Source organism: Equus przewalskii, chromosome 17 (genome assembly GCF_037783145.1).
Source record: "Equus przewalskii isolate Varuska chromosome 17, EquPr2, whole genome shotgun sequence".
Lineage (NCBI taxonomy): Eukaryota > Metazoa > Chordata > Mammalia > Perissodactyla > Equidae > Equus > Equus przewalskii.
Window position 1 is genome coordinate 17,309,987 of NC_091847.1, and position 27,234 is coordinate 17,337,220.

General features: G+C 38.1%; 1 protein-coding gene across 4 annotated transcripts in view; it reads right to left on the reverse strand.

The window, feature by feature from the left end:
- NCKAP5 (NCK associated protein 5) overlaps positions 1-27,234 on the reverse strand; it is a 917,518-nt gene that overhangs the window by 880,258 nt on the left and 10,026 nt on the right. Inside the window, exon 1 of one of the 4 annotated variants that reach the window (XM_070581214.1) lies at positions 6,603-6,837. The exons of the other annotated variants lie outside the window; for them this stretch is intronic. The gene's annotated coding sequence lies outside the window, so the exon portion shown is untranslated. Of the gene's footprint in view, positions 1-6,602; positions 6,838-27,234 lie in introns of those variants that run through there. 4 annotated transcript variants of the gene reach the window in all.

Here is a 27,234-nt window from a genome sequence, read left to right on the forward strand (position 1 = left end):
TAAGCCCAGTATATCCACTTCCCAACCCTGAGAGATGAACAGTATTGACTTCATTTTATAGAGAAATAAACTGAGGTTCAGAAAGTTTGTGTTGATCAGTGCTGTTGGGGATTTGAAGCCAAGTCAGTCTGTTTGGAAAACTCATGTACTTTCAATGACACTAAATAGCAAGCATCTAAAAGATAAAAATACCATGATTCACTGGGCTCATGAATAGATCCATCTTGCCCCAAACCACATAATCTTGAAAAGACTGCACTGTCTAAGGCTCGGGCCCAAGATAAGAGATCATTGGACTGTTCAGCACTCCAAAGTGCATTGCCTCATCCCAAGCAAAGAATAGAGTTTAATCCTTCAAAGAGGAATCCTTATCTGCACATGGTTAGATGGAGATTTTTAGCAGCTACTTCAGTCTTACCTTAATCACTCCAGCTACTATCTGTTAAGCCTCTCTCTTACTCACTAAATATTTCATATGTGAAGTAATGGAATGCAGAGCTATGGGCTGTGTACTATTCTTTTGGTTTCCATTTAAATGTACAGCTTGTCTGTATGAAAAGAGTCCCGGGGTGCTAACTAAGCTAGTAATTATACTGTCCATCAATTAGTTTGCATTTCGGCACAATGTCCATGTCTCCTTTCCACTCCTTCATAACAAAGAGCTGTTTAACTCAACACATACACACACACATGCTTTCTCCCAGGCATTTTTACTGAGTTACAGAGTGTGTGTCACCCAGATGCGCCTGCCACAATACTTTAGTTGTACTGCAAAAATTACCAGAAACATACTTACACTAGTAAACTCCCACAGCTGGGACCAGTTTTTTGCTACGAGACTATTTTTTCACCACCCTACTATAGAACTAATTATCCTGTTGCCTTGTTACATTCCACTCCACGCTTAAAATTTGCAAGCTAGGGAATCCTTGTTTGACAGTTTTCCAGGGGAAATCACTTCTATGGAATCTTCATTTCTGAATGTAGAAACCCTTTGTGTATTTTTTAGATGATTGTGATGAGAAGGAACAAGGAGCTGGAAGTGGTACAAATGTAGAGTTGCCAGATAAAATACAAGATGCCCAGTTAAACTTGAATTTCAAATAAACAATATATATATATATATTTTAGTGTAAATATGTCCCATGCAATATCAGGACATTTACTGAAAAACTATTCATGTTTGTCTACAATTCAAATTTCTCTGGCTGTTCTGTATTTTTATTGGCTAAAGCTGGCAACCCTGTGCAGACAGAGAAAAAGGAAGGGGGATGAGATTCACACGTGTTGCACATACTTGAAGGCTGATATAATAGTGCAATCTATTTGAATAAATGCCCTAAATAGGCATAAGCTGCCTACCTCTACTTTAATTTATGCATTGTGATTTTTAAAGTAGAGAAAGAAAAGAAAAGAAAAGATTTGGGGAAAGGAATGAACATACTTCAAAGGCCACGGAAGTTATGGGACTTTTCATGAGATTCTAGGAATCCCCAGTCTTATGACCATCAGTCTGCCAGAAGATCCAACGTGGAAATAGGACTCCTCTGACAATATGGAAGATTAAGGAAAACACTTTTCCAGTTCATACTGGTTATGTAGCTGTAGCAATTTTTCTAAGTTGATCTTCATTTTTTGAATAAAATCTAGTATGCTATTATAAGTCCTATCTAATGTGTCCTCATAACCACTAACAACAAGCATCTGAACTAAATCATTAATAAATTTGTTGTTGAAGGCTACCAACTATACAGTATTGTGCTCAGAATTAAGGTAATAGAATGAAAAAGATAGTTTGCATCCAAAAAATATGAGAGAGAGAGAGACAAAAATAACTATAAGAGCACAAAATACATGTGTTGTATGAAAGCATGAATAAAGCACTAAGTAAGCAGCCAACTGAAGGTGGGAATGGGCCAAACCTTCATCAAGGTGAAATCTGACCTAATCTTGAAGGAAGGGTATGATTTCACTACACAGGCAGTGAACAGCAGATACTCCAGGGTTATGAACAAAGACAGAAGGAGTGAAACCGCATCACAGTCCAAGAAGCACAGAGTAGTACAGTGGATGGAGATTTTGGTAGCTGAGAAAGTTGGAGAAGGAATAGCTAAGAGTCACATTATAGAGGAATTTTAATGCTAAGATTACATATTTTGGCAATAATAAGTTATCAAAGATTTCCTAGGGTAAGAATAGTCATAAGATCTGTTTCATAGAAAGATTGCAGTAGAAAATAACTTGAAAGCTAGCCTGCAGAGTTTGGAGATCAGGACACTAGCTTAGGAGTATATTGACTCTCCAAGAGGCATGTTTATACCAAAGAAGAAGCAACGGGAAAGGGAGCCATTTAAGAAGACTGACCATGGCTGGTCAGAAAGGTAGACCAATAAGAGGAAAACGGGAGTCACAGAAGTCAGTGAAAAAAGGACGTTATCCAAGAAATGAGAGCTTTCAAGTAGGCAACTCTCAAGAAGAAGCAATTGGATTCAGCAATAAAGCACCTCCAGCAGAATTTTCAGAGAGCAATTTTAGGTCAGTGTTAAGGGCAAGGGCTTGGTTACAGAGCAGCAAATGGCAGTGTTCCTGCTTCCAGCAACATAACTGATAAAACACAGCAAACACCCTTTTAAATGCATATCTCACTTGAAAGGACAGGGAAAGTTGTAAGAGCTAAAAAAATCCAACCAAATAAACAAAAAAGGAAGCAGACAACTACAGAGGAAAGAAAATGCTGGATCAGTGACTATGCTGATGGAATTTTCCATTCCAAGGACCTAGAACCACTGGGGGAGAAGGACACAAAGCTGTCACGAGGTGGGGAGTTGGAACTTAGATGACTTCCAAACCCAAGACTTTTGAAATAACTGGTATTCCATAAAATGGTGGATGAGAAAAAAAAATTCTACTCACCCACAAAGGAATATAATATGGAAATGTATAATATAAGCTTCAGCTCGTGTTAGGAAAACAAAACCTCCCCCATCACCCCTGGCCATGAGTAGCCAGATAAAATCTAGGACAACTATAATACTAAAAAAATTATTTATTATTTCTCTGAAAATAAAGTTTAACTGGGTGTCCTGTATTTTGATTTCCTAAATCTGTCAAATGAAACTTCCCACTCCTCCCTCACAACTAAGAATTTTTAAATACACTCCTATTCCATGTGAGCTTGGAGCTCAAATTTATACAAACATCAGAGTTTGGAAAACCACAAGTCAAAATGCTAACTGAATGTTGTTGTGATTTGGGAGCATCCCAGATTGCACAGCAGAAGTAAATACAGAGAAATAAATTCCTACCCAGAGCTCGCAGGATTGCCACAGATAAAGAGCAGTCAGTAAGTTCTCAGTTCAAAATTATATCTAAGGAAACAAGTGGACAAGGCAGAAGAGTTTGCAGAAATAAAAACCACTTCAAATATCAGAATTCGCAAGAGATAACAAAATATAAAAAAGCAATTTTGAAAGACAATCAAAGTGGACTTATAGAAATTAAAATATAATCATTGAAACAACTGAAATATAATTATTGAAATTAAAAATCCATTGAGTGATTTAAAAAGCAAATTGACATAACAGGAAAGAGAGAATTAATGAGTTAGAATATAGATTTTTAGAAGTTTATAGAATGTAGCGAATAGAGCCAACGAGATGAAAAATATGAAAAAGAGTTTTAAGGGAAGTGGAAAATAACATGAGATTTCACATATATCTAATTGGAGTTCCAGAAGGAGACAATATTTGAAAATATAATGACCAAAATATGTCCTTGATGAAAATCATGAATTTTCAGGTTCAGGAAGTATAGAACTTTAAAAGAAAAATGTGGTTTTATTTTTAATCCACACCCAAACATATCATAACAATACTACAGATCACCAAAGATAAACAGGACCTTAAATAAGCAGCCAGAGAGAAAGTACCTTCAAAAAAAATATTAGCATGACATCTACAAAAAATTAAAATTAGAATGATAGCAGATCTCTCAGGAAGCCACGAGAAAATAAGTTCAACTTACAATTTTGTACCTAGCTAAATCCCTACTCAAGAATGAAGTCAAAGAAATGTATTTCCTAACAAACAAAAATTTTAGTTTGTCAAGAACAGACTTTCACTAAAAGAATACAGAGAGTCCGAAATGAATGATGAGCAAAGCAATTGTTAAATATATAGGTATTGGTGGTAAAAACAATACAGTAGTGTTGAATTAAGGAAGTACAAAAACAAGAGAACTAAAATATGGTACAACAATAAAGAGTTCAAATGAGATTTTTTTCACAAAGGAAGAGATAGTTATTAGATTAAGTTAAGAATGCATATAGAATTTTAAGGGCAACTAGTAAGAAATTACAAATAGTCTTTTTACAATAGCCTTTTGAAAAATGAATTAAAACAAAACTCAAAGTAATTGAGAATTAGATAGCTCCTAGAAGCTAGACAATAGCTATAGATGCCATTACATCCAAAAGCTAAAATTCTGTTAACCGAAGACAATTAAAAAGTTTGTTTTTAAGTCAAAAGTATAACAAACAAAGCAGCCATAGAGTGGGAGAAGCATTTGCAACATATAGACCCACACAGAGGAAGCATCTAGAACACAAGATGTCTACAAGTTAGAAAGAAAAAGATAAAATTCACAGAAAAAAATATGGCAAAAAGATAGGAAAAAGCAATTCGTAAAAGAGGAAACATAAATGATCAACAGATATAAGATAACCTGTTCAATCTTAATCATAATCAAAACACCTCTCTGAGGTACCATCTTATACTACCTGTCAAATCATCAAAAATTAATAAATCGGACAATATCAATTGTTGGAGAGGATGTGGAGCAATGTGAACCCATGTATTACTGGTTGAAATATAAGTTGGGTCATTCATTTGAAGAACAAATGGCAACCTCCAGTGAATCTGACGAGGCATAAACCCTACAATTCAGCAATTCCACTCCTAGATATACACCCTTAAAAACTCTTGCACATGTCCACAAGGAGACATGACCATGGCAACATTATTTGTAAAAAGAAAAACTTGGTTTGCAGTGACAAGTGACAATGAATAAGGAGCTGTCTCTAAACTGCCTGGTAAGAAGCTAACTGGACCCCTAGCTTCCTCCCAGTAGGAGGGGCTGCACTTCATACAATGAAATTTCATACCATGGAACACCATCATTATGGATGAATCTCACAACACAGTAAGGAATGAAAATACTGAAAGACCAAGTTACAGAAGAACACATACAGTGCGGCACAATTTGTATAGAGATTAAAACTATGGAAAACAATATGACATCGTGATTAGGCATAAATACATATTTAGTACTACTATGAAGAATGATATGGAAGTGATAATTACCAAATCCAAATTCGAGATAGTGGTTGCATCATTGCATATTTGGAAGAAGTGAGATGCAACTGGAGTATCACAGAAGCATCAAATTTTATTGTAAAGTCTTATTGTTAAGCCGAGTGGTGATACACGGGTCTTCAATGTGTTCTTCTATACAATTTCTTGCCTTAAATGTTTCACAATAAATGTTTCCCATCAATGGGTATGCAGTAAGGAAGCAGAGTTGGCACATATCACTCTTGTAAAGGAGGAAATTCACAAGAATTGAGGAAGGTTTCTCTTAGGTTAGAGAGACGTGGGGCCCCTTGGAGGCCACCCAGATGGGATTCAAAAGGAAGAGAGACATTCTCCAGAATGTCCTGAAGTCTTTCTACAGCACTGAGATGCTTATAAATAAAATTATATCTTCATTGGCCTACGGAGGTGAACCATATAATAGTTTCCTTTTAATTAATCAAGCACACTTCCGCACAACAAATATTCATTTTGCCTATCTTGTAATATACTAAACAACTCCCACACACAGTAGCACTTCATTTTCAAATAAACCACTTTCTAGATTGCCTATGCAAATGTCAAAATTTAGGCTGGAATTGCACTGATATTCATTACACACTTCTAGTCTCATATAGTAGCTCTATTAGTATTTGCCCAGTGAACAAACAAATGGAATGAGAGAAAATCTCTTAAAGAATTAATGTGTGCTTAAATGGCTCAAATTCATGTTGATTGCATCCAAAGCACAACTTTCAACAAATGCTATGATCCACTATAAGTCAATCATTATGCTAGACGCTAGGGATGTGAACATAGTTAAATTGCTCCCTAAGAATCCACGCCAAATTTGCATCATAACTTTTATTACCTCTGATGGAAATTAATCCTCCATTCTCTTATGCCCTTTTTGAAAACAAGCATTTTGCTCAATTTCTCTCTTTATCCTACTCTGCAAATAGCCATAGATACAGGTAGATTAAGGTGACAGTTAAATTATAGAGTCAAATAGAAGTTCTTTGTAGGTTCTCTGGTGTTTGGGGACCTTTTGCAATTGTCAGCATCTCTGTTCATACAGACGTCAGAGATCTGTCTTAGCTGTGAGAGCAGCAAATGTTGGCAACAAGATGTTTCTCTGCTTTCTCATAGGTTCCAATTATTCTCTTTCTTTATACTCTCATGTTGAAGTTATTTTTCTCCCTCCAACCAATATTTTAAGAGATAATTTTATTTTCAAAGATATATTATTTTTACCTTTCTCAACCGTCAAGTGGCTTCATCCACAGCTGCATCTGGTTCTGCGTTTCCTGGCCACCAAGGTTGAGGTTCTTGAAATTTGGTCTATAATCCTAGCCCATTGTAGGAGGCCAGTCAAGAGCTGAGAAGACTCTGGAAATAGAATTTCTGGAGCAGGCCAGAGTCAGGCACCAATTGCCCCATCCATGGCCATCCCCTGCTTCTGCCTGTCTGTGCTGGGCACCAACAGAGCGTGAGATGATGGAGGCAAGCACGTGGGCACAGCCTCCTGCCAGGGCAGGAACCAGCCCTCAGGCCATGGCCCAAGAGTCTGCTCTGGGAGGCCGTGGTTTGTCCAGTTCAACCAGCTCAACCTGAGGGAACCCCATGCCTCAGCACGTAGGGACTAGACGGGGTGGCAGGACTTCAGCAAGTCAGATGTCTACTTAGCAGAGCCACTTGAGTTTCAACACTTCTAGAGCAGGATCACCATCAATGGCCACTGGCATGTAAATGGAAAATCTATTACAGCAAGATGTCTTTCTCCAGTTTATGATCAACACATCTGTCCTGGTTAAACCCTCATTAGCAGATCAACCCAAGGTATATTTCACCATTTTACCAGGATGAACAGATAGAAACCCTTGTCTTCAGAATTAGGCAGTCTCTGCCTGTTTTTTCTGCTGCAACAGCTAAAGGAAAGTGTGAATCAGTCAACCAGATGAGAGGGGAAGGAAAATGTGGTCGATACACCCTAAAAAAAGGAGGCTGGGGAGTTGAAATATTTATAACTAGAGCATGGTCTTCACAGAGTGAGGCTAATATGCTTCACAAACAGAAAGAACTGTAAAAATCCAAAATCGAGATACCCATGGCACTTCATATTGCCCCTGAAATATTGACAGGAAATACTACCTTCAGAGCAACTTTTATAAAGTTGAGATAAGGTAGTGAGAAATCCAACTGCTGAGGAACTGGATTCCTGGCTTCCAACAGTGGTTGGTCCATTCATTTATAGCAGTAAATAAATGTTATGAAAGCTCGTGTAGAAACCATTATCTAAATAGCTAAATATGAAAGGCTTGCATTATGGCCAAGCATGCATTTCTGGCAGAGGAAATACAAGTTTGTTCACAACGTCTTTTTTTAGGTTACTTTGAGGAAGAATGTCATCATTGGACTACTGCAAACCATAGCAAGTTTTTTTCTTTCTTTCTTTCTTTTTTCTTTACGGAATGAGAAATGACATCAGTTTACATGTCATCTGAGAAGAAAGGAATTTATTTTGTTGAAAGGCATCCAGATCTTGCTCTCTTTGGGAGGCTTTGTAACTGAAACAAACTTTATCATTGTTAATTGTTTGCCCATTTATGGGATTGGTAGCTAAATAAAAGTTTGTCTCATCAAGTCTGTACATTTATACATATTTCATTGGCCTAGTAATTTTACCAGTGTTATACACCCATGACAATCTTAAGGAAATGCTAACATTTAAAGCCTCATTTTTCTAAACTCAATAAGAAAAAGCCAAGAAGAAGAAGAGAAACTTTAAGCCATATTTTTTTTCCAATGTATATAGAAAGAATATCTAAAATTCTTCAGCCCACCCTACAACTCCTCCCTGCCTTGCAAACTTTCTCTTCCTCCCATGTTTCCTATAGTGATAAATGGTTTTCAGCCATTTCTCCAAGCCAGGATCCCAAGAATGATCCTTGATTCCTCTCTTCCTAGCTCCTTCCTCCATTTGACATCCAGGCTGTTGCTTTAATGTTTTAATCATTCTCAAATATATCTCCACTGCCTCTGTCTCTGTTCAGCCGTTTGACATCTTTCACCTAAATTAATCCAATAATTTCCCAATCTCCCCACCTTAAATCTTGCTGTCTACAATCTTTCCATCCAACTCCACTATCCCATTCCAAATCATTGTGAGGATCCCCCAGCCATGTAGATGAAGACCGAAAGCCTCCATGTGATACCCAAAGCCCTTGGGAGCCTTTCTCCCTCCATCTTCTTCTCCTGATTCTCCCATTCCCATTCTATATGCCAACCACAGAGAAATAATTAGAGTTCTGGAAAGCACCATGCTCTCTCACCTCTAAGCCTTCATATCTTTGGCTTCCTCTGCCCAGAAAACCCTTCCCCCCACCTTCCCCACCCCTGCCTGAAACCCTTACCTGTTGAACTCCCACTTGTCTCTTGGGACTCAACTCTGGCATTACGTCCACATGGAAGACTTCTCTGACATGCTTCTGCCCCTAAACCTTGGTTAAGTGCCCTCTGTGTGCTCTCTGGGTACTAAGTGCTTAAACATGTTTGTGGAATGAATCAATTACCCTAAAAAGCCCATGAAACATCTGATGTGACCATGCTCATTTGCTTGACATCTCATGAACATGCTGTGTACATGCCCATCTCCACACCTGTGCCCACATTGTTCACTCACCTTGGGATGGTTTCCTTCTTATTCAGGAAAGATTTCTCTGAACATTTCAACCGTAGGCAATATTTCTGACCTCTGAGTTCATGGTACATTTTGCATATGTTTCTCATTTGGCCTTTTACACAGTGCTGGTGATATCATTTATATTTCAAGTTTTGAGCTGTTTAACTTTTTATGGATATACATCTAGTCCTCCTGCCAATTATACTTTAAGCAACTTAAAAATGGACAAGATACTACTTTGTATTCCTCTTCTTTCTCCTCCAAATTCACATTGTTCAGGACAGTGTACATAACAATCAACACATATCATTTAACATTTATTATAAGATTAGCACAAGACTAATAAATGAAGAGAAGACTATACTATGTCACAAATATGTTCCATTTTCAAAAGAATAAATTATTTCAAATGAGATCATAAACAATATGAGAAATTCATCACCATGAACATAATTTATGGTATGCTGGCACGTGAATGTCAAGCCTTGGGAAGCAGCAGCTGCAATGGAAACTCCAATTATTGTGCCAACGTTTAAATGCACTCAGATGTAGGACAAGCCAGATGTCAATCAAAAGCGGAATAAAAACAAGATGTACACTCTCCAAAACAATTTGTATGTATATTTAATCAAAGAGCTCACGGACCATATGGCAACAGTTAAAGCAAAAGAAAATTAAAGGAAACATTAAAAAATACAAAACACTAAATGTCAGAAGTAAATCAAACATATCATTAACACAATAACTGTAAGTGGGTTAAACTCCCCTAATAACCATCTCAAACTCACTGTAAACAAAATCCAATTATACGCCTCCTTAGAAGAGACAGACATTAAACAAAAAGGCCTGTTCATCCAACAAACTGCTTTTTGTAGGGTATCTACTATATACTGACACCGTGCTAAGTGACACAAAGGTTAAATGTTAAAAGATAGAGATACACAGAGCAAACACAAACAAAAAGGAAGTAAGAGTCACAATATTAACATTAAAGAAGCAGTGCTAAAGACAAGAAGCATTACATAAAACAAAAAATTGTTTTGTTTATTTGTGTGTCTGTTGATGAAGAATATAATCCACCAGAATCCTCACTGGAAGGGATAAATATACCTATCCATCTTATAGAGTTGCTGCAAGTGTTAAGTAAGAAAATTCATCTAAAACACCTAGCTTAATGCCTGCCACATGCTACAGGCTCCAAAACTATTGGTTGTTTTTAGTATTTGTATTAGTAACAGTAGTATTAACAAGATATCACAGTCACTGATATTCATGCTGCAGATAACAGCATCAAAGTATATAAAGAAAAGTATTGGAAATACAAGGATAAATTTACAGAATCACAATAAGAGGGTAATGAATAGGTTTTACCACACTTCTCTTTGTTCTTGAAACAAGTGATGAAAAAATGGTAACAGGCTCTAAATAATAATGACTGATTATATGTGCTGTTTTGTATGTGTGCATGTATGCATGTGTACATATGCATTTTTGTATATTCTACAAATGACCTACAGAAAAATATACTTTCTTTTCCATCATTCATGGAATATTTACCAAAGTTGATTATTTATTTCATCAAAATAAAAACAACAATGGGCGGAGCAAAAGATAGGAATTATTCTCTGATATCTGCAAGAAAACTGGAAATAAATTATGAAACAGTAGCAAAGAAAACAAGACAAAAACCTGAGAAGTTATATTCTCTTAAATAGCTCTCAGATGAAAAAGAATAGCAAAACTAATATTATAGAATAATTAAAAATGATGATATTGAAACACAACATACAAAAATTGAGACAGTCAAAACTGTACTCAGAGGTAAACCAAAATCTTTAAATGATTTCATTGTTCAAAAAATTAAGAATAAATAATAAGAGACCAAATCTTTATGTTCTAAAAAGTAGAAATACAAACTTAGAAAAAGTATAGGAAGATTAATATGATTGAAGCAGAAAATAATTTTAAAAACAGGAAATGTAAACAGTTTGAAAATAAACTCCATATCTTACTTCCATAAGAACAATAAAAATAAAGCCATGATAAGACTATGAAGAAAAAAGAAAAATCACAAATATCCACAAATAGAAATTATAAAGTGGATATGAGTATGTATATATAGATAGACAGATCTCTCTCTCTCCATAAATATACACACATACACAAACATATATAGAGATACAAATATATATCTATGTTTCTATACATATAGAAAGAGACATCTATATCTCACAAAGCATACTTTATACTTAGCCTAATAATTTTGAAGGTCTCAATAATCTAGATGCAAGTTTCTTTTGAAAAAGAATTATTAAAATTAACTGAATAAAAATAGGAAAACTGGATAGATAAATTAAAGAAGAACTTGAGGGAAAATGTCTAAAAATTCTTTTTTAAAAAGCCGTTCCATTGTCACACAAAACTAAATTCAAGGAAAAGATAATTTCCATGCAGTGATAATAATATCATCATCCCCATCTTTATCATCATCTTAAAAATAGAGACCTTTTTTAATGCTTACAATGAGCTGGCAGCTGTAACAAGGACTTTGCCTATATAATCTCATTTAGTCTCACAGACATCTATATGCTAGGCACTCGTGTTTACATTTTATAGGTGACGAAACCGCTGCTTAGACAAGTTGAATAACTCCACCAAGGTTATAAAACTGGAAAGCGAACAATCAGAATTTGAACCAAGGTCTGTGTATGTCCCCAAAGCCCATGGGCACAATGACTGTGCCTCACTGCCTTGTCTATTTAAATAGTTACTAAAACAAAGAAAAAGATCAACGCCTTCCCAATTAATTTTGTGAAACTTGCATAAACCTGATAGCAAAATTTGATGAAGCTAGCAAATCATAAAAAAGGAAAACTACGAAAGGTGGTAATGATGATTATTTGTGAATTCTTAAGTAAAAGTGCAACAAATCAAGACCCTCAGTTTAAAAAAGAAAGAACCATAAACAAGAATTGTTTGCTATGATTTAATCTATCACAACACTCGATCATGAAGATAAGTTAATATACATCGAGATGGATACTAAAAAGACAATTGTGAAATTCAGCATCTATTCCTGATTTTTGCTAAATCAAAGTGAATCAGAAATAGGAGGGTACTTGCATAATATGGTAAAGAAGTTCTATCTAAACTAATAGCCAAACATGGTAAATAATAAAACATGAGCATCATCCCTCTTTGCATCAAGGACAATACGAGGATATATCAACCAAACAGTTCTAGTCAATACAATGAGAACAGAAAAAGAAAAAAGGGAGATATATAAATATTGGGGGGAAATTAACTTTTTCAGACCTTATTTCTTTGCTTGGGAAGGTAAAGGAAAATAAGTCAATCAAGTTTGGTAATTCCACACTCCAGGGGGTGAATGATACAAATGCTTTAAACAGAATTGAGGTAGACCATAAATCCATACTGTTTTGGTTATGAAGTTTCCTTTTTTAACCTCAAAAACTTTTACAAGCTTCCATGTGATAATTTTGTGCTTTTACCGTTTGCTGATTCAGAAAATAAATTATGATTAAGCTTAGTATGAGTTCAGTAACATTTCAAAATGTTGTTGTAATTCATTAATTCATTATACTGCACATACACACATATTACATACTTCTACATACTTTTGAAAAACAGTGGTACACAGAGAGCTGCTTGGCGTTCATATGAATTTATACACCCTTCTCAATAACTCTGCATCTCGCTCCCACTCATAGAAGTTCATAGCCCACAGGCAGGAGCAACTGCTGGAGACATCTTCAGAAATCAGGAGAAGGAGAAATCGGAGTGGGAGGGTATGGCCTGAAGGAGTCGGTCTCTTGATCTGACAAGTCTGCAAGATTAGTCAGGAATGGCTTAGTGACTCACTGTTTTAAAAAGCTGTGAAGGGCACCTGATAAGCACATAAAAGTTTGGTTCCTTTATTTACATAATAAAGCAGAAGGGCTGTGATTCACCATATAATTCTTAATTAGGAAAGACAGATAGGGAAAACCAAGTTCTCAAACTTTAAGAGAAAGATACATATGTATCACCTATTCAATATAGGGAATGGTAACCTAACAAGGCAAGAGAAGAGGGTACAGGGAGTTTAGGCAGATAGCTATTCACTCTTTAAGAAAGGAGAACACAAAGTTCATAGACATAATTTCCCGCTGCCTCCCGAAGTAGTCATGTACGTACATGCAGAGAGATGTACAAATAAAATATCAAGTAATGACAATTAAATGGAAAGCAGCAACTTATCGATGGAGAAGTCATCCGTTAAAAGCTTTTCCATTCAAAATGGATGTGGGCCAGAAATTGGTTCTTCATTCCTCCCTGCAGTATGCATTCTTGGTAGCTACTTCCAGAACATTGCCAACACCATTACACATTTGCTTTATATAGCTTTCAAGTTGTTCTGCAGTTTCCCTCTGGCCAAAGAACTTTCTAAAAACTACTCAGGGAATAAGTAGCACAGACAGGTTGTCTCCCAGGCTTGGAATCCATTGCCTGAGCAGTTTCTATCTAAATTCCTGTTGCTTCCAGTACAGTTGGAGTGGCTAGCGATCTCAGCTAATTATTTTATCCCTGAGTTGACTACATAAGGATGAACTGGTGACCTGCATTCAATTCTCTTCATATCATTGGTCACCACTCACACTGAGATTTTTTAATCCAGGTAGACCCATGGACAAGTCAGACCCTGGCCCTTATTTACTGGCAAAAAAGTTTACCTTGCCTCTCTGGACTCAGTCTCCTGATCAGTAATAGGCAAAGAACATTATCACGTGGAATTTTCACAGTAATGAGTTTAAAGTACCTGGTTTACATCAGGCTTTGTCAGGGCGAGTTTCCTCACTTCTCCCCTCCTGCTCTTGTGTACCCAATATTCCCAATTTTAGTGATTAGTCCGTGGCCCATCCTCTGGCTGCAACATGATTCCAGCTCTGGTCTTAAGGCTTTAAAATGAATTTTAACATTAGAGACTGCCTTGGGAAAGCATTTTATCACGTCCTTCAAGACTCAAAACTCAACGTAATCTTTCCTCCTCTATTCTCTCCTGTACCCTGCCAACAACTGGAACCTGTGCCTTCGATTCAAAGCATATTAAAGAATGTATTGCCAAGCTGCTCTGTAATTGTTCTCAGATACATGCCCCATTTCAAATAAATGGTAAGGTTCTTAAAAATAAAAACAATGCTTTCTACTCCTTTGCTCCCTACAATGAAGCCCAGTTTACTTCCCCATATATAGTGGGCACTCGAGAGACACTTGTTCACCCCCCACCACTTTCATGAAACCAGAGAATTTTTCAAAAACAAACATGAGTCTATCTGATTTATCAAACGCATTTCAAATGACCTTTAAAGGTAATACTATTACAACATCACCTTTAATTCATCAATAAATTCAGATGGTTAAATAGTGGGCATAAATTTCTACAAATAATCTTTCTCTTAAAGCTGCAAAATATTTTAAAGACTCGATTTAACTGAACTCAGCAACATCTAGCACCAGATCCTTCTGATTAGTTAGCTGTTGTCCAAACATCTAGTGGCAGGTATTGTATTCAGTTTAGCAAATAACACACTTTCACAAAAATCAACCTTTGTGTGGCCTTTATCTACAGAGAAAAGCAGAAAGCATAAGATCATAGACTTGAAAACCGAAAAAAAATTAAGATCAAGTGATCCAGCCCTCCACTTTCAAGGAAGTACGGTATTATATTATTATCATTCTACTGATCAAACAACCAAGACCCAGAGTATTTTTATTATTTTTCCAAGCTGAGTGTTCAGGGCAGGGGAGGAGGCACAGTTCTCATGGTGACTAGGCCTAAAGTTCTCCGGCCTTGGGGTCTGGCACTTCTTTAGCTACATTATATGAAAGCTTAAAAATTTCTCAAGTCTCTAGACTTAGGATTACCAAGATGATTAGACAAATAGTAGCCCCTATTCCCACCCTTTTCCCAATCCTGCATCCGAAGCACTGATGTCCTGCCTGTGCCACCAAAGGCTCCATGTCCATCCCTTTGGCTCTCCCTGAGCAGTAACCTTTCTGTAGATTCTGGGCCAATGTGGCTCACATCCTACCTTTTCCTAACGTCCCACTGACTGCCATTTTTTGAAGACAGTGACTGTTTCATATTCACAAAACCATTCCAATGACTAGCACAATACCAGTTGTGTAGCAGGTACTTAAAAGTTTTCGAGTGACTGATGAGTGCCTCAGTAGTGCTGAGTTGCCACGAGGAGTAGTTTGGTCCATGAAATTGGTGAAAGAATCACCTGCCGTATTTTCCATCTTCTTTATCATACAGTTTTCTAAGTGGGCTCTTTTCAATACCCTAGAAGTGCCATAACCTTCAAGTGGGGTTGTGGGCTAGACTCACGTGTCACATAGCACAAGCACGAGGCTTGGCAATTCAACACCGCTACCACTCCAATTCAATCAAATCCACCTTCAGCTGAGAACTTTAACTGTAGGTAGACATAGACCACCATTCACTCAATCATTCAGCTCTTTCTCTGGGCTCAACTCCCACATTTCTAAATAAGGAAGTTATTTACTCTCACAGCTGGTGAGATCACGGCAAGCTTCAAAGAAATATTCCCCAGTTGCAGCACCATACTCAATATCTTACAGGTGATTACACTCTACTGTGAAATTATTCACTTTTCCCAGTTTGTAAGTTTCCATGCAAATACCTTTTAATGTCCTGGTGTAATCAATCAACGTAAACACACAGCACACATTTTTTTGATTTAGTTTCTCCTTTCTAATACGGTCTTAAGTAAGAACGAAAACACTAGCCTAGGACCAGAGTGCAGTGTGGATGTCAAGAGAGAACAGGGCTCCATAGTTAGGAGAGGTTATACTTTCCACTCTACTGCTGATCACTCCCCATCAACTTTGCTTTACATACACACTGAGACCCAGCACGGGTCTGAGAGGGATTCGGAGGCTGACCTTAGTGGGGTGTCTCACTGATCCAGATTCTCAGGGTGTGGCCTTCCTTATGCCTGTTCTCCTTTTTCCAAACCCGGGGAGGAACCTGATTACCAAAGGTCTGAGAAAGGTTCTTAAGTGTCATCCTTCAAGTCCTGGGTGAGACAAACAATGGTGCTAACAGGGAGAATTGCAGCTACCAAAACCAGGAGCGGGGGCTGGCCCCGTGGGTGGCCGAGTGGTTAAGTTCGCGCGCTCCGCTGCAGGCGGCCCAGTGTTTCGTTGGTTCGAATCCTGGGCGCAGACATGGCACTGCTCATCAAACTACGATGAGGCAGCGTCCCACATACCTCAACTAGAAGGACCCACAACGAAGAACCCAGAGGGGCTTTGGGGAGAAAAAGGAAAAAAAAAATAAAATCTTTAAAAAAAAAAAAAAACCAGGAGCGGCTGCTTAAACTCAGTAGAGAGAGATGTTGGCAGCGGGAAATCAGAGATCCCATTTGTGAGACAATGTGATTCTGATGCTCAGCTGAGCAGATGGAGGTCTGAAAGATACCTGGAGCCAAAAAGCTTGGAGAGGGTCAGCCTGTGCGTTCAAGGCCAGTGGGATGGGGCCAGAGAGGACAGAGCTTAGTCACCACAAGTATTAATCTAGGCTCTGAGATTATAGCATTCACAGGGGCCCCTCAGCAGCCAAGTCTTCTCTAGTCTGTCAGATTTGCTGTTAGATATTTATTCTCATAAATTTTCTAAGTTCCTAATGTGTCTCTCTCCCCCAGTTCAAATGTAACATACACCTTAAAAGTAGGACAAGAAAGCATATCAAACATTTGCCAATGAAATGTATATGGATCTAGAGTCAAACAGACCTGAGTTCAAACTCTGCCACCTGTTAGTTATCTGACCTTGGACAAGTGATTCAACTTCGCAGAGCCTCAACTGCCCCATCTGCAAAATGACCATTTTTTGAGAAGGAAATAAGGAAAGATGCACGAAACACCTGACACAACGGCAAACACTAATACTGTAGCTGTTGCTATGGTTTGCTGGTAGAACACAGCCTGGCACACAGTAGGTGTTCAGTAAGCAATAATGGACTCCTATCATCAGGATTCACATAGTTCTGAGAAATGGGACAGGGGACAGTTGCCTGGTGCATGAGGTCTGGAAAGTGGCCTCCAGGAGAGGGAAGAGAAGCCTAAAAGCGTCATGGGGAATAAAATAAAAGTTGTCCAAATTAAAATAAAAGTTATCAAGTGTAGGATCCTCTCCATCAGTCTGGACTCTGAGACAAAGAGGGTTTTACTTAAAGCTTCACAATGGAGATGTCTTTTATTTCTCCTTGGATTCAAATCCTGATAAACAAGAGATGTTTCCCCCACCCAATTTTCCCCTCACCACCACCACCATCACAAAACAACTTTGTCTCCCTGTGACATCAACACAACACACCTCATTGTGTACCCTGACCAGCTTCCCCTCCCCCACCTCCTCCATGTGCCTCAGTCAGTAGAAATGAGGCTGGCAGTACAGCTGCTGGTCAAGGGTATATGTGCTGGGGAAGAAAGAGAGGTGGCTGGCTACACGTTAGCCAACCATTAATGACCAACGTTGACAGTCCAAACCATCAAAACCCATTTTATTATTTTTTTACTCAATCAGGGGTAATGATTGCCATCCGAGAGGAAAACACCCTTAAGCGTTCAGGTTTTGTGAACTTTTTACAAATTAATGACTGCACATTTTGTCTTTCCTAACTTTGGCCCTTTTCTCCTCCTGTTACTTATGAAAACTGTTATTTCCAAAGATGAACGGTAGACATCTACTTTCTCAGAAAAGTCAAGAAACATTAGAGACAGCAGTTCCAACGGCGAGCAAAACTACAGCAAAACATGATACAACAACAAATTAATGGTTTCCATCATGTCTAGCAGCCTTCATCCTCAATGTATATGTTTAAAACAAGAACCTGATGTTACTTTGCAATTCAGCCACAGATACTTTTATTGTGAGCGGATCCCACGACCTCAGGGCTCTGGAAACCACGGAAAGTAGTGAAGGGAGCTAGGAGAGGCCGAGGGGAGAGGTCCTCAAAGCTCTGAGTCAGAGCTCTGCTATTTGGGGGGATTCCACTCATCTCCCTGGGGGTTAGTAAAGCAGAAAAGACAACCAGTTCTGGCCTCTGATGATAAACAAGGGAAAGAACCCAACACTCCACAGAATTTTGATGGATAAGAGAAGCCCTAAAAAGAACTACCTTAAAGAGTTGGAAAGTTCACAACGAAGGCAATATTAATAGAAATGGATGGGCTAGGCTAAAGCTGTGACATGTCCCACAGTCTCCCCCTAACAGAAGACTGTTTCATCCATCTCCAACCCCCCTCAGCCCCTCATTTGAATTAGGCTGATGTTGAAGGAGGTGAACACTCGCTGTGCATCCCCAACCGACGGTGGAGAAAGGGTCCTTAGGATCATTTTGGGCTGGATGGAAAATCAGATTTGAGATTACAAAATTGGCTATAGAGAATCCACATGTGAGTTATGAAGAATTGACTGTAGTCCCTGAGGTATCCTAGGAAGCATCAGCAATTTGAAAATATATCCTGTAAGCCCGTATTCAAGGTACAACGAGAGATGCAAAGTAGTGGTGTATAAAATATGGTTCCTAACCACAGGGAGATTATCATCTCATTAGGAAAATGTTTCACGTGAAATACTGAGAGTACTAAAAATAAGACAGACACAGTTTGTCTCTGTGACTCATCGACACAAAAAAAGCAATTTGAATAGCAGAGGGAAGACTGGTTTCTCTTCTGTCCTGGGAGTGGATATTTCCAGCAATCAGTCCCCTTGTTATTTTGGAGGATTCCTCAATGTGTGTGATAAGGATGGGATGGAGTGACCCTCAGCCCCTGCCCACATAATGTGGGCATACAACTCAAGCTCAGCCAGCCAGCCAGATGCTCCTACCTGGTTCTGGATCTAAAGTTATGGATGCAAAGACTCAGAGACATAGGCTCACTCACGGTGTATACAATGGGGTTCTGCAATGGCCGTGATGTCCTGGCCTTACTGGCTTTGCCCAAGACAGTCCCTGGCTTCTGGCTTCTGAGCCACTGGACTTGCCTCAGTTCCAGTCTATCTGCTAGTTCTCCAACCTCCTGTTGACTCTCCGAGCCCCTGTCTGTGGCTCCTTAATCTTGCTTTGACTGAAAATACTGACTTCTACGGCCATCCTACTTGTAGATAATTCCCTGTTTCTACTGTATTATTATTAACTTTTTAAAAATAAGAACTGTGCTTATTCATCTTTCCTATCCCTGGAGCTCTCCACACTGAGAGCTCCTCAGGAAGGGTATATTTAATTGAAAAAATTTAAAGGTATCAAATGATGGGTCCTCTTTTTGTGTGTGTGTTTGTTTTACCACAACCTGGCATATAGTAGATGCCCAGTTCAGTATTGCTGAAAGAATCTTGCCTTTGGAGTCCAACTAAATTCCACTTCTTACTTGGAATTCTTAGGGCCTTGGGCAAGTCATTTAACCTTCCTGAGCCTCAGTTTCCTCATTTACAAACAGGGACAGTAATTCCTACCTCATTAGACTACGGTGAAAATTAAATGAGACACTAAATTGAGAAATAATAGTCTTTTCAACAAATGGTGCTGAAACAACTGGATATCCACTTGTAAAAGAATGAAGTTGACTCTTATCTACCTGACATCATATAAAAAAATTACCTCAAAATGGATCACAGACCTAAATATAAGAGCTAAAACTCTAAGACTCTTAGAAGACACATGCAAGTAAGTCTTCATGACCTTAGATTAAGAAACAGATTTTTAGATGATAAAGAAAAGTAGAAGAAACAAACAAACAAAATAGACAAGTTGGACTTTATCCAAATTAAAAACTTTTGTGGATCAAAGGACACTATCAAAAAGAAAAAAAAAAGATGAGCCATAGAATGGAGGAATATATTTACAAATTTACTTACAAATCTTGTATCTCGTAAGGGTCAGAATATACTAGGAGGTGTGGGGAGAGTGGGAGTGACTGCTAATAGGAAGAGGGTTCATTTTGGGGGTGATGAAAATGTTCTATAATTATATAGCAGTGATGGTTGCAAAAATCTGTGAATATACCACTGAATTATACTGTGAAAAATAATTTAAAAAATTATGCTGTGAATATACCACTGTGAAAACCCACTGAACTATATCCTTGAAGTGGCATATGAATGACATCTCAATAAAGTTAGTAAAAATTAAATGAGACAGTGTATGCATGTAACCATTGTGTACAAATATACATGTACTGAGTGCTCAAAATATTTCAGATTTTGTTGTTTTTATTTATGATGATTGATCGATTAGGCAGAAAGTACTGGAGACAGAGCAACTAATGGAAGGGGCTTCAGGCTGGATCAGTACAAGAATTCCTCCCACCCAGAGCCATCGGGCTGATGTGTTCTTTGTAAGAATCCTCTATATGTCTCACAGGAGCTATAACTTGGGTTCATATGTGTCTCACCCTTATTCTCACCTGTCCTCACTCTATCCGTTGGCCCAAATTGTTCTGTCCTCCTTGGTCTTTATCTTTGGAGTCAAAATGCACTTAAAATGTTGTGAGGAAGTGCTCATTTTCCCCCCTTATGAGTTAGATTCTGACTTTCTCGTGGCCTCACCTCTCAGCATTTTCTCCTATTGCTTACTTAACGTAGAACATATTTACCACAAAAATCTAATTCTTGATATTCAACTTCTTCATATAAATCAAGAGTTTGCTTGCTTTTGGGGGTTTTTTGGATCACTCGTCTGTCTGTTTTTCATAAAAACATAGCCAAATGATTAGAGAGTATACACCAGAACTACAACAGCAAGCGAGCGTCTCTGGGTGATGGGATTATGTGTAACTTTTCATCCTCTTCCATATACTGTGTGGTCTCTTCCAAATGTTGTACAAAGAATCATTATTTAAAACATGCTATCAATAGAAAAATGTTACATACTTAAATGTTATAAATTAGCCCCAAGATGGTTTATGAAGAGAATTATCTCCAAAGTCAAGATGACCTCAAAGATGTATCAGAATGTTCACTGGAGTAAACTTTGTGTGTGTGTGTGTGTGTGTGTGTGAGAGAGAGAGAGAGAGAGAGAGAGAGTGAGAGAGAGAGAGAGAGAGTCAGATTTGTGTACTTTTCGCATTTGTTGTGACCCTTCCTATGGAATTAAGAGGACATACGTCTTTGCCAGTTTCAGGTTAAGGCAGTAGTCAAACGTTTAATCCAGTTTTCAGATTTAATATGGTGATTTGTACCATTGCTCAGACATCCCTTGACCTTTCCTTGGCACCTTCCGATTGGATTCTTGTAAGGCAAAGAAAACCTGAGTGATTTGTATCACCACACCACCACCCATACATTTACAGTCTTGCAAAAAATTCTAGTCTAGACAATAATTAAAGTCAGAAATGGAACTTAATTAAAGCATCTTTCGCAAGCCCCGAGGGCCAGTCCCTGGCGCTCACATACACACAGCCGTGTTTATGTAAACCATTCTTGGGTCCGCTTGGGGATATCCTCCTCCGAGGCACAACTTCCCTTCCAATCTCTTAGAAGGAATGTGAGAAAGAACCAGGGTCAGGAGTGGCCGGCTTAGGTGGGAGTGAAGAAGATGAAAGCAAGATGTTTTCCTAAATGTGTAAGGATAAATGTCAAGAATCACAGTGGTATAATTAAGACATCAAAGAAACTGAAACTGAGTTTGATTAGTCAGGAGCCTAGTAAACGCTTAGACAAAATATGCCCCAGAAATCACAAACCAGCAACTCCAGGGGCTTTGACAGCCTGCCGATATATTTTAGTCAGCCTACAAAATATTATGTTTAAATTAATCCTAGCATTGAAAATGGGGAGATTTTACCTAATCAAATTTCGAGCTTCTTTCAAATAATTCAAAAAATTAAACACAGAGCTAGCTCTTTTTTGGCAACAATAGCTGGTGGTGAGTAATAGCTGTATCCTTCCGACATTCAGCAGGACACGCCCTCCAGGTCACCCACCCACTCAGGAGTCCCGGCTGTCCCACCTCAGTGAAATCCAGCGGCAGTTCCATTGATATCACACAATCGATTTTGTTTTTCTCACTCCCAGCAGGATTCCATTTTTATATCACCTGTGCAGTCTTCGCCAACATTTGGGTTTGAGACCCTACCCACCTCGCTCTCACCCCCAAGCCCCTTTCCCCTGGCGGATGCCTTACCACCGTCATTCCTTTATCTAAAATTTTCCTTTCCTTTATGCTCACTGGTGCCTTGTTAGGAAACGAATCTGGGTTCAGCCTCAGGCATCTGAAGCTTCTGGGGGAAGAATAGAATGGGACGGTATAGAAAACAACTGAGTGTGGAGTGAGTAAACAGATTCAAATCCTAGTAATAACTGGAACTAACTTGGATTACCAGAAAAATGGGGGTTCAGAGCCCAGCTCCTGAGCGTTCTGCTTTGAGATCTTGAGCGATGTACTGGACCTCTCTGAAGCTCTTTTTTATCTGTAAAATGTAAATATTTGCTCTGCCTACCTCACAGGATTGTTGTGAAAACCGAAAAAGATATTCTAAGAAGGTGATAGGACTAAATCAAGTTAAGATAATTTGGGTTGGGTAGGCAGCTAAACTATTAAATTATTTTGGATGGGTTGGCAAAAATTACACCTTACCAAGTTTTCCAAATTCTCTCTCTGAAAAAGCAAATAGTATAATAATATGGTCCCTAATTTGTTTTTATCATTTACCCAAGTCCGTGGATTGTTTACTAAATGTGAGGAAGTGTTTTCAGTGTGTATATGACCTTTCTCTGTAACTCTTCAGAAGACCCAATAACTAAAAGTCTGTCTGCCACAGTGTCTACCGTACACACTATTACAGAAGTTTCCACACACAAGAATTTTTTAATTGGCTTATGACATACACTTTGTGTGTGTGTGTTATTGGATGTAACTGGCCTTGCGATCTGTGACACCTAAAAAAAGAGAGTATGGAGAACTTGGTCACAATACAAATAACTCTTTTAAATTATTTTTAAAACTTTTTTCTGAATATGAAAATAATAGATATTTATTACAAATAATTTGGCTATGACAGTAATTCCTGTTGTAGGTATTTGTTATAGATAAACACTGTTGATATTTGATACTGTTCCTTCCAGTCTTTTTTGTATGTAATTCTTTTTTTTTTTTTTTTTTTGCTTTTTGGCGAGGAAGATTGGCCCTGAGCTAACATCTGTTGCCAATCTTCCTCTTTTTTTTTTCTTCCGCAAAGCCTCAGTGCATAGTTGTATATCCTAGTTGTAAGTCCTTCTAGTTTTCCTATGGGGGATGCCTCCACAGCTTGGCTTCATGAGCCATGTGTATGTCTGAGCCCAGGATCTGAACCGGCAACACTGGGCCACCAGAGTGGAGCACACAAGCTTAACCATTATGCCTTCCAGCTGGCCCCTGTAATTCTTTTTTATTTAGCATCATTTAATTGACCATTTTCAAAATCATTGTTTTAGGGGCTATATAATATTTCATCTCATGGATATAACATTTTATTTTTTTCATTACGATGGTGAATCGTGAAGCTGCATTTTACTGGTTATTATATTAATGTATATTAATTAAAAACAAATTCAGCAATACTAAAATGCATGATAAAGTAAAAATTATCTTCTCATTTTAGTGAAATTACTTTCAAACTTTTGTTTGCATGCAGACACATATACGTAGATAAAGACGTAGCTTTTTAAAAATGAGCTCATGATACACATTTCTTTTTAGCCCACATTTTCCACTTACTATATCATAGGTATCAATCCTATCAACTAGATCTACATCAGTTTTTAATGGCTGCATAGTATTCCATTGTGTGGTTGTACTACAGTTATTTTAACAATCACCTACCAACGGACTTTGTATTATTTTCAGTTTTCACTAGCGTAAGTGCTACTGAGATCAATATCCTATGCTTGTTCTCTGCAATCTTGTGGATTATTTCTCTAAGATACATTCTTAGAAGTGCATTGCTGAGTCAACAATGCACTCTCTCCCACCCAAATTGCTTCCCCCAAATTTGTCCCAATTACATTCCTACCAAGAGGAAATGAGAATGCCTGATTTACACCACTTCATCAATGAGGATGGTTTAATCTTTGCTAATAATAGGTAAAATAACATCTCATTACTTTCCTTTGTATCATGTTAATTTCTAATGAGATTGAACATCTGTTCAAGTGATTCTTGGCCATTTATATTTCTCCTTGGTAAATTGCATTTCATTTCCTTTAACCATTTTCTATTAAGATAGGAATATTTTTCTTCTTGATTTATAAGAGCTCTCTAGTCCATAATTTATTTGAAAATTCTCTTATTGATGGATAGTTGTCTTTCATATTTTAGCATTATAAATAATATAGTAATGAATACTTTTATAAGTAAATGTTTATACATATTACATATGATCTCTGTTGAATAGATTAGAATAGAATAATTAAAATACTCTAACATATATTGCCAAAATGCTTTCCAAAAAAGGCACACCAATTTATGCTGCCACCATCAAATTAGGAGATAACTTACGGCACAGCAAGCCGTTCCATATCCAATCAGAGTATTACAACAGGATGCAGATAAAGACATAAAAGATTACGGCATATAAATCACAGAGGGCAGTTACAGTCAATCCTCCTATAACATCTCTGGAAGCCAGGACAGAAAAGGCGGATGAGAACATTTTGGTAGATCTGAAATGGAGAGGCATACAATCTTTGCCTCCTTTAAAATTTGGCCCAAACCTAGCTCCTTCATAGTTCATTGAAAATATGTGTCTGCAGCTAATTTAAGATTCAAAACCTGATTAATACTTTCACCTTCTTACCTTCCCATATTCCAACTAAGTCCAAATACCTATTGTGCAAATACCTGCTTCTCTTAGAAATGCTAAATCCCTGGGGCCGGCCCGGTGGCTCAGCGGTTAAGTGCGCACGTTCCGCTTCGGTGTCCTGGGGTTCGCCGGTTCGGATCCCGGGTGTGGACATGGCACTGCTTGGCACGCCATGCTGTGGTAGGCGTCCCACATATAAAGTAGAGGAAGATGGGCACGGATGTTAGCTCAGGGCCAGTCTTCCTCAGCAAAAAGAGGAGGACTGGCAGTAGTTAGTTCAGGGCTAATCTTCCTCAAAAAAAAAAAAAAAAGAAAGAAAGAAAAGAAATGCTAAATCCCAGTGAAACCAAGGAAACAAGAACACAGCCCAAGTGTTGCGCCATTTCTAGGATATGAAAGTCCATAGTGACTCCAGAGACTAGGCCTGGATGACAGGAAATGGTAAGAGCTCTGTGTTTTGCCAATCAAAGTACAGAGGGGTGTTTCACACAACAGTTTAAGCCAGTGAAAACATGCAAATTTTACTCACTCAGTAAACAAACAAATAACCTTGCAACACCAAACTCAAATCAAGTCTATTTCAATAACCCAAACTAGACAGCTTCGCTGTTCAAAATGCTTTTCCCAGTAAACTCAAATCACACAATCTGTCATAAATTACAGCCTGGAGGGAATGGCAGCAGCAGCAAGAACGCAAACGTGCTGGTAATGTCTAATGCAGAGAGTGGATAAGGAATGTCTAATTAATGGTTGTGAAGTCCTTTCAAGGTATAAATCCTATAGCATCATCATCCAGTCAAGGCAATTAACAGCCTGTTTTTCTTCTTTCAAACACAGGTTATCACACAAAAACAATCATAACCAGCAAAGCTACAGCCAGTTACATATTTTTTTAGTTATATATATTTTTTATAGAAGCGCTAAGTTGTATATAAATTAAAAGTTCAGTTACATGTTTTTCCATTATGATTCAGTTGATCTTTGTTCTTCTTCCCAACTGCTACTGGTTATGGGTCATACTATAATTACCATTTTCTAACCGATAGCATCAAGCTCACCACATGACAGAGACTCTGCTATACAACACGGAAGTTTCTTGCAAATGGTGTTACATTTGTCATTTGTTTTTACTAGGAACATTTCAGAGTCTGATTATTAATGATACTGCTGTGTTGCGTCTCTTTCCATTTAGTTTTTACTCTTTTATTCCTCCTTTATTAAATCTTACTCCCTCCTGGGATTCTGACAATTCTGATGACTTCTAAATCATTTTACTAACTCAAACCTCTTTTCTATGCTCCAAGCATGTGCTTCTAAACCCTAATTGGTCACTTCCACCTCACGTCCCACACAGAGCTCAGCCTCACTTACACAAAGCCTAGCTCTCAGGATTCCTCCACTCTCATTAGAACCTGCTGCTTTTTTTTTCTCTTAGGTAATGTCACCAGCCTGAGTCACTGAAGCTCTAAAGTTCAGCTGGCCTCTTTCTCCTTTCTCTCCTCCCTCCTTCCCCTTCCACATCCATCTCAGCTGATCCAGCTTTTAGAATGTCAGTTGTATCTGTTACACCTTCTCCTTAGCTATGACATAAGGTCGAGTCCTCCTCAACTCCTGGTAGAACCAGCACCATAGCTTATTGACTACTATCCCCCGGCTTACTTCTACTCACACCTTGACAGGGCTGCCAACAGGCTGTTTCAGAAATGATAATATGATCACATCACTGTTTTTCTTAAAGCCCTTGCTGACATCCCATAGCCAACAGTACAAAACTGTTGCTGGACAAGGGTGCATTTGCCAATGCAGGAGAATAGAACATACTTAAGATTGTGTGTGCTTCAGTCACAATTTTAAAATATTTGACTTGGGGCATGTGGACCTCTATTTGCATTCTTGTCTGATGCTCAAAAACAAGTAAGGCAGACCTGACTGTGAAGTGTCCAATTACTTTGGTTTCTCCTCTTAGCATTTCTTTAAAATAACAGATTTATTGAGATATAATTGACATACAATAAAATTCTCTTTGTCAAGGAGCACAATTCAGTAATTTTAGTATATTCACAGAGATATGCAACCATCACCAATATCTAGTTCCAGGATATTTTATTACCCCAAAAGAAACAAGAAATTCCAGAATATTTTATTACCCCCCCCAAAAATGCCATGCCAGTTATCAATCACACCCCAATCTCCCTTTTTCCCAGCCCCTAACAACCACTAATCTACTTTCTGTCTCTATAGATTTGCCTGTTCTGAGCATTTTACATAAATGGAATCATAGAATATGTGGCCTTTTTTGTCTGTCTTCTTTCAGTTAGCATAATTTTTCAAAGGT